The sequence below is a fragment of the Bubalus kerabau genome, chromosome 13 (assembly GCF_029407905.1).
Source record: "Bubalus kerabau isolate K-KA32 ecotype Philippines breed swamp buffalo chromosome 13, PCC_UOA_SB_1v2, whole genome shotgun sequence".
Lineage (NCBI taxonomy): Eukaryota > Metazoa > Chordata > Mammalia > Artiodactyla > Bovidae > Bubalus > Bubalus kerabau.
The window spans coordinates 72406716-72419822 of NC_073636.1; the positions used below are offsets into that span (position 1 = coordinate 72406716).

The 13107-nt window shown below is 45.3% G+C and overlaps 1 long non-coding RNA gene across 2 annotated transcripts; it reads left to right on the forward strand.

The window, feature by feature from the left end:
* The first annotated feature begins 639 nt into the window (after positions 1-639).
* LOC129625955 (uncharacterized) lies at positions 640-12746 on the forward strand. Of its 2 annotated transcripts, none has more exons than XR_008701668.1 (3): positions 640-770; positions 9052-9168; positions 11761-12746. It is a non-coding gene; the product is annotated as an uncharacterized LOC129625955 (long non-coding RNA). The 2 variants fall into 2 exon arrangements; XR_008701669.1 differs by having other exon boundaries at positions 662-792.
* The last annotated feature ends 361 nt before the right edge of the window (positions 12747-13107 follow it).

A 13107-nucleotide genomic window follows, 5' to 3' on the forward strand; every position in this document is an offset into this window, starting at 1 on the left:
TGACAGGTTTCCAAAACATCAAGAATAGACAAATGTTAAATATTTCCTTACTGCTAATTACGCTTCCCCCCCTTCTCCTTTTTCTCCTCCTGTAACTTCTAACATGAATTTATTTTCTATTTGAAAGCCAGTCTCACTGGTTATTAGATATTCTCCCTGCTGTCACCATCAGTAAATTATTAAACAGCTGACCAAGCTTTGTTTTAAAACGATTCTCTTATGAAGCCCAGTGACATATTTGCCATGAATACTGAATGGTGCCGCGGTCTCTAAGGACACGTGAGTGATTCCTATTTACTACCTTGAGCAAAATGTGTGTGCAATTAGCAGCAAGAACTTGACTTGAATCAGTTACCAGAGATGCCTGTGGCTGGTTCACGTGGCCCTCTCTTGACACCTCACCTTCCTGACCGGAGAAGCAGGTTCAGCTTCTAGACCACATCGCGAAACAGCACATAGAAACTGCCTTTTGTCATTTCTCACCTCCTTGCTTGTCTTGCCACCCCTGAGCCTTGACATACCTGCAGGGAATCTCTTCCTTATTGAAAGGAGCAGCTGGCTCTGAGTGAATTTCCCTGTGAAGAAAATAAACCTGATGGAGATGAAATTGCTTAAATTGATCATATCTCCACTTCCTCGTCTACAAAACGGACATCATGGTTCCTGCTTCTTAGATTCTATAATGAAAACAAAGCACTGAACACAGTGCCTTGTATAGACAGAGTACGCGCTTGGCAGCTGCTAGCTACTTTTTTTCCATTGACACCCACGTAAGTCCAGACCCTCTAGGTGGTAAGTGACCCATCTCAAACTCATGTAAGCCCGAGAGGGCACGTGTTGACTTAACTGTTTGTCTTAGTGGTTGATCAGTTGAGATCCAATCAGGGAAACAGAAACTGCTTAAAGTACTCACAACAGAAGAAATTTAATTCTGGAAATTGTCTATAAAGGTGATGAGGTAACTGAGATCCCAGAAAGGGACGGGAAGTTTAACTGAGAAATACACCAGAGCGAGAAGCTACTCCTAGCCTTAGGATAGAGGAACAAAGATACTGGAAGCCCAGGGATGTGGAAGGGCATGGAAGCCTGAACCATGGCAGATGTGTCCAGGGGAAGTTGTAACTAAGGTGAACACCAGGGCATGTGGTCTTAACCAGTATAAAATAATGTCTCCCTTACAAGATCCCATGAACATCACCCCCCTGACTACACCTGCCTTCTTATTTCCTCCCCAGGTGTTGTGGTTAGTCCTGTCTTTGATCAATTTAAGGGGCTTTGGTTGGGAAGGTGGTCCTTCTACCGTGTTGTATTTCCTGGGATCATCCACCATGTTTCTGCATAGCATCCTAAATCCAGGATGCAGTTGTCAGTCCTGAGCACCCTGGATCTGGGTTTTAAAAAAAAAAAAAAACCCATTAAGAGGTATGACGAAGAAGTGGTGGGGACAGAATGTTTCATCTTAGGGCTCAGCACCAGGTGTTGGCTGGGTCAGGAAGGGCCAGGTAGTAACTTAATAAAAGCAAACATCGTCATTCACTCTGCTCCCACAAGAGGTTACTTATTCACAGACTTCTGTGGTAGTCCAGTGGCTAAGACTCCATGCTCCCAGTGCATGGGGCCCCAGTTTGATCCCTGGTCAGGAAACTAGATCCCACATGCCCCAACTAAGACACTGCACAGCCAAACGAATACATAGTTTTGTTTTGTTTTGTTTTTAATTTTCTTATTGAAAAGTGAATGTTGAATTCGGAAGCCAGGCTCAGAAAGGCCCATGTGCAGAATTGGATTAAATGAATCAATCCAGTATTTTAATTAATGATCATACTTGATAGCAGGCTGTGAAAGCAGAGGAGATACACTGCATCTCGTTAGGAGATCTCACTCTAAGAATGAGAGGGGGTGGTTCTGTGGGGATCCTGGAGTCAAGAGTTGACACTATTCATGTTCAAAGGGACTAGCTAACATAACAAGCACGCCTTCCTCAACTTTTGAATCCCAAAGCCTCAAATGAAAATACTTCACATCTGTTGGAGAAGGATTCCAGTCTGCAGCAGCAGTCTCTTGATAAGGCAGTAATTACTGGAGCAATTTTAACAGTTACAAAGGCATTTTTTTAAATTTTTTAATTATTCAAAAGCCTGATTAATTATCAAGCCCAGGGATCAGAGGCCAAAGAGGAATGAACTGTATGGAAATGGTTACCATGACGGAGGAGGGAGGGATTCAGCTGCCTTCAAACAAAAAGCTGCTCTCTGTGACCTTGGAGTTACATGTTTGTGCCCTGCAGTACTCACAGAGGTCAGACCACTGGACTGGGCATTAGGTGACCGGGTTTCCAGGCCTGTCTCCACCACTGGCCCACTGCATCCTTGGTCAATTTCCTTTCCTTTATCAGGACCCTGTAAAATTAGTCAGGGGAAAGATAGAGGGAACCCCATAGCTGGTCTCTGAAACTGTGCCGAGTATTGATATCCTAGAGGACTCCTTTTTAGACTTTGGAATTTTTCCTGGGACAATGAAGATCCAGGGAAAATTTATAAGCATGGAAGGGCTTTCATCATATTTGGGTTTGTGAAAACAGTTAGACACCCGTGCGTGAAGTGTGGGAGAGACCGGTTGTGGGCAGTGGGTGTGTCCCTAAATTCATGTCTGCTTTAGGATGGAAAAAAGTAGCCCCCACTCACTGAGCATTTATTGAACACCTCATGTATACCTGGCCCTTGTGGGGTACTGTAGAGACACAGGAGTTTGCCAGGGCAAGGACGCCTTACGCACGTGATAGGTCACAGATGCGTGGATCTGGATGATGACATAAGCAAAGACCTTGTTCACACTTGCTCACGTGGTGAGTCATGCCCTAAGCCTCTGGATAAGCCGTCTCTACAGACCCAGGATGAGACCATCTCCCCAGGCCTGTGCCCTGGGCATGTCACAGAGTAATTGCCTCACCTCCATCATAGCTCCCAACACTCACTGCCGGCTTTTGTCCAGGCCTAAGTCTTGGAGATCCCATCATGTTTCCCACTTGAGAAATTCCCAGTCAGTGTAGAATCATCAATGGAGAGCTTTTAACGGAGTCTCTTGGTATTTCCTCCAACAACCCACAGTGTATTCCTTCTTGGCTGCCTCCTAGAGCACAGTGGTTAAGAGCATGAGCCCAGGAACTGGACCAGCAATGAGTTGGAAGCCCTGCTCCACTGCTTTCTTGGCTGTGTGACCTTGGACAAGTCACATAACCTCTCTGGGCCTCAGTTTCCCTATATGTAAAAGAAACTTCTTATTATAAAAGTTAAAGTGAAGTATCTACATATAGTAGATGTGAGATACATTATGGATAAATAGCTATGTTAGTTTATATGGTTTTATTCAGCTCTATAGGATTCAGCTACCTTGTGTCTAAAATGAGATGATAATCATTATGCCTTTATTCAAAAAACATTTACTGAGGTCCTATTAAGTGCCAATTATCGTCGTAGCTGGAGATAACACAGGAAATAAGGAAGGTCACTGTCCTCATGGACTTTTCATCCTTGTAGGTGAAGGGGGCCAACAGGACGACCAAGTAAATGTGTGATATATTGATAAAAAATATTTATATAAAGCAGATTAATGTGGCGGTGTGTATCCTTTTAAGATACAGTGGTCAGGGAAGCCCTTTCTAATGTGATGACATTTGAGCAGTGATCTGAATCAGTAGAACAAGTGATCTGAGGGCAGAAAGTAGAGAGATGTCATAAGGCACAGCAGGTGCAAAGGGCCTGAGGCAGCACCATGTATGACACATGACAAGGAACAGCTACAGGACCACTGTGGCGGAAGGAGAGAAGAAAGTGGTGGGCAAGATCCCTAGGGGAGACTTGGGGGCTAGAGCATGGATCAGGATGTAGACAGCATTCTAACGGTACTTGGAAGCCACCTTGGGGGTTTAAGGGAAGAGTGATAAGGTCTGACATGCACAGAAACTACCATCATGCAAGGCAGAAGGTGATACCCTGGGGAGAGATATCGAGCGCCCAAGAAGTTAGAGGAGAGGGGCTATTACAGGCTCAGGAGAGCAAGAAAAGCTTCAGGGAGCTGAGTAGATGGTCAATGGGAAGAGACCCATATTTCAAAGGACAGGAAATCTGCAAGTGTGATGCTCATGGAATCCATTGGTTCACTTGTCGCTTATCATTGTCCCCTTTTTGTGCTGTGCCCTGTCCTAGGAGCTGAGGGTACAGTGGTGACTAAGATTGGGCACACTTCAGTGAGTTTACAGCGCAGGATAAGCAGAGGGACAAGATTAGATGGGTGTTAATTCCCGTTAAGCCAGTAAGATTCTGGGCTTATTTGTCATTGCAGCATAAGCATAGCTAGATCGTGACCTCCAGTATTTTTTATACTTTTGTTTGTTTATTATTTTTTGGCTATACTGGGTCTGTGTTGCTGTGCAGGCCTTTCTCTAGTTGGGGTGAGTGGAGGCTAGTCTCTAGTCGCGGTGTGCGGGCATCTCATTGACATAGCTTCTTTTGTGCAGAGCTCGGGCTCTAGGGCACATGGGCTTCAGTAATTGCAGCCCTTGAGCTCTAGAGCACAGGCTCAACAGCTGTGGCGCACAGGCTTAGCTGCTCCATGCCACACGCAGAATCTTCCCAGATCAGGAATCAAAATCGTGTCTCTCGAGCTGGCAGTGACCTCCAGTATAGAATAAGTGCTGATGACATGTGGCTCCTCCAACAGCCAGACAGACAGACATTTGTCACAGAGGCCATGACACGGTGATGAGTCTCTCTGATTGAGACAGCTCCATCAGTAAGCCACTTCACGTTTGCACACTCATCTTGAAGAAAACCTGTAATGCACTTGGCCAATCTTACAAGCCCCTAATCATGATTCAGAATCCCAAAGGAAAAAGTGAGAAACAGAAATAAAATCCATCCAAAAATATTAAATCATTCCAAAGAACAGCGGTCTAGCTTCTGTGTTAATCAAGCTCTTTGAGGAGTGCTTACTCTGGGCGGGGACGATGCTAAGTGTCGCACAATAATTAACTCATTTCATTTTCAAAGCGTCTGGCATCACCCCGCACCTATCTCTTCACTCTGACTTCTCCAGAGGGCACTGCCGGATTTCAACTGCCAGCATGTGTGTCTTTGCCTGAGGGCTTTCTCATCCTGACAGAGCCACTTTACAGCCCACAAGGCAAGTCAGAAGCATGGGGGAATTAATGCCACTTCTCTGCGTGTGCACACGCACACATGTGCACTCACACATGAGTGCAGACCTCATGGAGATGGCCGGAAGTTGGTGTGTGCGCACCCCAGCTTCTCCACCCCTTGGGTGCCTGCTTTGCTCTGAGGTTCATGTTTTAAGTTTCTGAAGCTCCCTGGACTGTATCAAGTTCCAGTCATCTCCAAGGATGGCTTCTTCAGTGAATCACTGCTTCCTGGCCACATCTTTCCCATCTCCCCTCAGCCCTCATCTATCTTTAACTCCCAGTTAATTTCTCATCTTAGAAACATGTCTCAGGGTCTGCTTTTGAAGAACCCAGGTTAAGATATGGGCTTCCCGGTGGCTCAGATGGTAAAGAATCTGCCAGTGCAGGAGACATGGACTCGATCCCTGGGTCAGGAACATCCCCTGGAGAAGGGAATGGCAACCCACTCCAGTATTTTTGCCTGGAGAATTCCATGGACAGAGGAGCCTGGCAGGCTACAGTTTATGGGATTGCCAAGAGTCAGACACAACTGAGCGATGAACACTTTCACTTCATTTCAGGTTAAGATACAGCCCTGGGAATAAATCCTGAGTTCTCATCACAAGAAAAAAATTTTTTTTCTAATTTGTATGTATATGAGATGGTGGATGTTCACTAAACTTACTGTGCTCATCACTTCATGAGGCACGTAAGTTAAATCATTATGTTGTACACCTTAAACAATGTTGTATGTCAGTTGCATGCATGCGTGCGAGGTGCTAAGTCACTTCAGTCGTGTCCTGCTCTTTGCGACCCCACTGACTGTTGCTCTCCAGGCTTCTCTGTCCATGGGATTCTCCAGGCAAGAATACTGGAATGGTTTGCCATGCCCTCCTCAGGAGACCTTCCTGACCCAGGGATTGAACCCTCATCTCTTAACATCCCCCGTGTTGGCAGACAGGTTCTTTACCCCTAGCGCCGCCTAGGAAGCCCTGTATGTCAATTATACCTCCATAAAACTAGAGGAAGGGTGGGCAAATCCCTGGAAGGAAGTGACAGAAGGAGAGAGGCAGGAAGGATGGTACCATATTATTATCCTTATTTGGCAGCTGAGGAAACCAAAACAGAGAGGCCGAATAACTTGCCCAAGGTTAGAGAGCTGATAAGCGGCAGATCCTGGCTCCAAACCAGCCACCAGGCTCTGAAATCTGTGCTATCAACCTTGGTACCCTGTTGCCTCTGGCTGGGAGAACAGCCCAAACCACTGAACAACAGTCTCATTTAATTTGCTTTGTGAGACAGGCAGTGGGGTGAGCTATGTGGATGCATCTGTAACCTCCTCTTTGGAGATCTGGCATGTAATTCAGAGGTGTGCTTGAGAAGGTATTTGATGTGATTTTCAATGCAGTGGCAGCCACATGGTGATCCATCAGTCAGCTCTCTTTGACAGAGAATTGATCTCTCAGGTCAGGAAGCAAACCTCCATTTACGTAGGTTGCGCTTGAAACGCACCCTCTTAGGAGCACACGGAAGATAAAGCAGAGTCAATGACAGTTCTTGTCAATGAGTTTGTTATGGCAAGAGGGGCGATGTGAGGCTCTCTGGGCTGAGTGTCGCTGCTGACACTCCAGATGTATGCTTTTTTGTATGATAAACACTTTGCCTGTGTCTATTAGACCTGCCTGTCAATTCCTTGACATTTCCAAGTCCTCTTTTGATCCAAGCATCTTCATCCAATAGCACAAAAGCAAAATGAGTGCTTACTTGGTTCCCAGGCCATCAACCATTCTTTTTCTTTCAAACTAGATCTCTCTGATTTTTTCAATTTTGTTTCATGTCTGGATGAGTAATTTCAAAACCTGGAGGTTGGTGAATTCTGAGCTTTGTCACTCAGGAATTCTTGCTCTTCACACAAAAAGAAAAGCCACTGCAGCAAATTGTCTGTGTGATTCATTTGTTGCAGGCACTGATGAAAAAAAATTTTTTTTCTTAAAGATATTTCAGAGAACCTGGACCATTATGGTAGGAAATAACCTCAGAAAGTGAGACAAGCGTGATGCAAAAATTTAATATTAGATTTATTTTGTCATTAGAAAAGCTTATCCTTTTTGCTTCTAGGGTGAAATTTGAGATGTAGAGGATAAAAAATTGAGGAATGGAAGATCCGATCAAAATTGCCTCTGCTGGTCTAAAAGATGAATGTTTTCAAAATACAAATTTATTTTTTCTTATGGCAAGATTTTCTGTTCTTTATTCATACCTTAAAGAAATTAAAAATCATGTGGCTGGCTTGTTCCTGCTTCTCATACAAGCTTTTCATGCTCAACCAACAGATAGCACTAAGTTTAAGAGAAAGAAAGGGAGGAGGGATGGAGGAAGGGCAAGAGATGGGAGAGATGAATGGAGGGACGGAGGAGGGGAAAAAAATAGTCCATGGAGGACATTTTTTCATTTCTAAACTATAACCACCTCATTGGCCATCTACAATGAAAATGCAATGGACAGTTACTCAATGCCTCACTTAACTTCATGTAAATCCAATATTTTAATACCTTAAATTCAGAGCATGCCGGTGTTATCTGTTCCATCATCTCAGCCACAGAATGGTAGTGACTCCAGTGAAGAAAGAGAGTTTCTTAGTGACTTAATTCAACATATACACCTTGTCTTCAGCAGGAAGACACAAGCTTGCTTCTCACAGGGGCTAGCTTATGCTGTGTAACCACAACCCCCAAATTTTAGAGACCTGAAACAACAAAAGCTTATTTCTTGCTTGTGCTACCTTTGCTGGACATCGTCCTCACTCAGGAACTCAGGCTGAGAGAAATCCATCCCCGCCCTTCCATGATCGCTAAAACAAGAAAGGGGATGCGGAGGACCCTCCACTGGCTCTTAAAAGGGATGCCCATCACCCTGCTCATATTTCATTGGCCAAAGCAAGTCACGTGGTCATGACTTCCTTCAAGCCGATAGAATGACACATTCCTATGTGTCCACAAGAGGGGATAACCCCAAATATTTGGTGAACAGCTAAAGTCAACCGTGCATAAAACTCTTGATATGGAGAAGCTCACTGTCTTTTAAAGATGGTGGTGTCAAAAACATGTTTTCAGTTGTTCCCTCAGAGAGAAACAAACTAAATGTCACAAGTTCAAAAAAGGCTGGGGAGCTGGGCTTTAGAAAATGAGCAGAATTTTTACAAGTAAAGATGGAAAACTAGGCGTTTTAAGGTGTGAAGCATAGCAGAGCAAAGGTGAGAGGGTCAGAATGATCGTGTTATGTCACAGAAGAGTAAGTGGTGGGTGTTGCCATTAAGAAGAGTGTGTATTTAGGTATTCATGAGCTCTAAGAAAGGAGGGTGAGACCACACAGCCGGCTAGAGTAGCTGGACTTCTTTCAGCTGATTGGCCACTGCTTATCCATTCGTTCATTTATTCATTCATTCAGTCAGCATGTATGAGTACCTTACTGGGTTCTGAGGATGTAGCAGCAAGGTCAAGAGAATGGAAGAAAGGGAATAAGCTCTGAAAAAGATTTTGGAAGGAGGATTGAAAGAATTGGGGTGAATTTATGAAGGGTGAACTTGTGAGGGTGGGAGCTGGGACCAAAGGTGATCCTGGAGGTAGAGTATGTGTTGAAGCCAAGGACCCAGAGAATGCGTGAAGAATGAGAGTGGGGAGGGGACGGGTTTCAGGCAATGAAGACCCACACTTGTGGGTGTTGTGTCCACACTTCCTTCAGTCACAAGACATGTGGGGAGCCCTCTAGTGGACACTCTTGGAATGGAGTTTAATTCTCTAACCCCTGTTACCTCGACTGTGGGACTGTGCCCTGAGGTCTTTGGGGCCTTATCCTCTGGCCTTTGTCTCTAACAGCCCACCTCTGTGACTCCCCAGAAGACCAGTTGTGGACCCCACTTCATGCCTTGCAATAAGTGCTGTACTTTCCTTCACTGCAATCTGGGATCAGTACGTTGGCTTTGCTGTGTGCAGGTGAGTGGACCCAAGTTTGGTTCCGACTCAGGCTTGAACCCAAGGCTGGGTCCCCATCCCAGAGGCACTTAACAGCATCCATGCACATCTGCTCATCAACTGATACTGTGACCTATGATACAGGCTTCCAGAGACAAATAAGGGATGAGCAGAAACTACCCAACACTTGTCTGGGAAACTTATCTTTCAACTGGGGTCCTAGCAAAAGCAGAATCTGAGACAAGGATTTGAGCAGCTGGGATTTATTTGGGAGGTGCGAGAAAATACCAGTCGACAGTCGAGGAGTGGGGAAGTGAGGCAGACAAGGCAACCAATTCAGGGCGTGTTGACAAGCTCATCATCACCGTGGAAGCCTGGAGCCAAATTCTAGGGGCGCTCAGGACATGGTACAGCACTCACCTGAGTTTCCCTGCTTCAGGGACTAGGGAGCTGGGGTATTGGTATCCCAACACCCCTCGATCTCAGTTTGAGGGCAGCTCCCAGGGAGTGAGAATTCCCTGGAAGTCAGCCATGTGCCACTGGCAACAAAGTGCAGACGCAAGCAGCTGGAAGCCAGGCTGCTGTGCCTGGAGGCAGTAAGGGCAAGGATATCTGAGCATCACCCCACAGAGAGCGCTACATCTGTGCTTCGTGTTTTCTCTTCCCAGCTGTGGAGGACAAAAGCCTCTGAGGCTCTGATGTTCTTCTTCTGTCCTCCCTGTGAAGGTTAGGAGAAGCGTCAGAAAGGGATTCACCCGTCATAAGGAGGGGGGTGCCTTATCAATCCAGGAACCATTTGAGCTTCATTGTCCCTAACCTATTAGGGACCAGAGTGTCTGCTAGTTGGCACAGACTCATTTCCTCACTCCATAAAGCAAGTGAGCAAAAGAGAAAGCTAGCTCATAATAACCCATCTCCAAAGTCGAAGCACCATTTGACTTTGGGTTTATAAAGAATCTGATTCTTTTCACCCGAGAATGCTAACATAAAGTTGTTTTTCATATACCATATTCTCTGAAAGCAGAGATGTGTGGACATTTTCGAATGCTATAGCTGTAAGGAAATAGAAGCTTTTTTTTTTTTTTTTAGTTCAATGGTTTGCAATCTGTGCTGGGGCCAAGGGGATCCACAGAGAGGTCTCTCAGGAGGTGAGAAATCAAGGAGGGAGAGGGTTTTCTGCTCCAAACTCCTGTCTTAGTTAGGGTCACTCTGGAAGTTGACCTTGAGATAAGGGTTTAAGTGCAAGTCATATATTCCCCAATGGTCCAGCAGTAAAGAATTCATCTGCAATGCAGGAGATGCAAGAGACATGGATTTGATCCCTGGATTGGAAAGATCCCCTGGAGGAAGGAATGGCAATCCACTTCTGTATTCTTGCCCAGAGAATCCCAAGGATAGAGGAGAAGGCAATGGCACCCCACTCCAGTACTCTTGCCTGGAAAATCCCATGGACGGAGGAGCCCAGTAGGCTGCAGTCCATGGGGTCACTAGAAGTCGGACACAACTGAGCGACTTCACTTTCACTTTTCACTTTCATGCATTGAAGAAGGAAATGGCAACCCACTCCAGTGTTCTTGCCTGGAGAATCCCAGGGACAGGGGAGCCTGGTGGGCTGCCGTCTATAGGGTCGCACAGAGTCGGACATGACTGAAGCGACTTAGCAGCAGCAGGAGGCTACAGTCCATGGAGTCACAAAGAGTTGGGCGTGACTGAACATGCATGCACACACATATGTTTGGGAGGTGATCCCAGGAAACACCAGTTGGAGAGTGAGCAAATGAGAAAAGGAAGAAAAGAAAAAAGAGAGCCAGTAAAGGATGTGTCGGTAATGCAAGTACCACTGTGGACTACCCAAGACTTGTGGCTTCTTGGGAACCCTAGGAGCCAGTCTATATCATATGCCTCAGGATGGCCCACCTGAGGGTATAAATACCCTGGCTCCCATCAGTCATTGGTTGAGTGCTGCTTGTGGGGAATGTTAACTCCCTAGTACTTTCATCCTGCCAAGTAGGTAGAAAAATAGATGCTGGGAGCTAGAGAAAGCCCCTGGGCAAAAAAAAAAAAACACAGGCTGGCCATTGAAATTCAGTGGAATGAACTGAAAATTTAAGGGCAAGGGAGTATGGAAAAGGCACCAACAGCGTGGATATAGCCCCCTACTCCTACTCCTCTAAGTAGAGAGGCTTAGATCTTACCTGTTCTACATATACCTGGGTGTAGGGTTAAAATGCTATACTAGAGATACGCTAATCAAAAAAAGTTTAAGACCTCTGGTCTGATCCAATGCATACCCCTTACAAGCAAGAGGCCCAGGAAAGGCAGTGTGGGGCTCCCTGCAGCAGAGCAGGGGCCGGAACTAAGGTCTCCTGAGCCACACACCAGCCCTCCTACCACACTGCATTCATCTCGGCCAATGCCTTTACTGCTGGCATTTTCCTTTCTCCCATTCCATTTCTTTACATTATCCTCACTCTCCATGAACACCTGCCGTGACCTGACCTGCCGTTCCTCGGCATCAACCACTCTGCGATCCCCACTAGTCGCATATAATGTCATTCTCTTTCCATCTTTATCCAGCTCCTTTGACAAAACCTTTTATACATTTGCAAACAGTGACCCAAAGTATGAAGACCAGAGGACCGAGGTTGGCACAACCACTTTGGAATTAAATGTAAATACTCCATTTCACGTCGGTGACATGCTGGGCTGATAAAACATCCTCAGCAAACTCAGTATCAAGGGATCTGTTTCTAATACAAGTGCCTATTGTCTTTCATATGTGAAGATTATTCAGAAACCTTTGGGCTGCTTTATATATTAGCATGTAGATGTCTCAATTTATAAAGCCATGGTGCATCCTATTAATCTCTGTGTCCTCAGTATCTAGAACTTTCCCGCATACAATAAGTGCTCAATAAATATTTGCAAAACGGATGAAGGAAAAAAAATCTCCATACCCTATACCTCACCCTTCAACTGGAATTGAAAGGGCAGTTGCAAGGATTGATAGGAAAACCCCGAATTTTGGTGACATACCACTAAAATTTGATCGTGACTTCTTAGCCAAAGATGTTTCTTGAACTATACAAATGTTAATAAATAAGCTTATCACTTATTAAATAAGTATTTATTCAGTGCTAATTATGTATTAGGTGCTGGGACATAATGGTGAGAAACAGGAAAAAAATGTATTTTTTCTTTACTAGGGCAGCCCAGACAGATATTAATCAAGTAATCACATGAATTAAAGGTAAAACTGCGACTGTAAGTGGCTGAGGGATTTTAAAGATAGTTCCACAAATTCTGTGATGCTCCTCCTCTTAAGAAGTGGAGCTCCATTCCCCAACCACTGAGTGTGTTTGATCAGTGGACGCTGCCAGTCACTGGCCCTCAGCTCTGAAAGGGTGAAGCAGACAAGGCCTGAGCAACACAGGCGGAAGTGAGAGGGGTCTCTTCAAGGTCAATCCCAAGAACTCTGTGCCAGTGTTGGCGTGTAGGTACATCTGTGTTGTACGGAGATGGTCTAGAGTTTTTATCACATTCTCAAGAGGATCTGCGTTCTCCAGAAGAGAGCTTGAGTGAGGATTCAGTATCTTGTGAGTTACTGAGCAAAGGTGATAGGAATAGAATGAAAAGACAAAATAGGTGATTAAGTAGTTAATCCCACTAGGGGATTCTAAGTAGAAAAATATGCGAAACGCCTGTAAGTTAATGATCAGGGGCTGCCAGATAAAAACGAATATTTTGATTTGCTAAATATGACAACCCTAAGAAGGGAGCAGCTGTGGGCAGCTAGCTACTGACCTCATAGCAGCTGAGGGGTGGGAAGAAAAGGGATCGTGTCAGGACAACAGAACAGGATCTACCAGAGTTGGTGACCCTGGGAACCTTTAGAACCCTCCATCTGTAGGATGGAAATGGCCGGGTGACTAGTCATGTCTCGGAAACCATGATCGAGTC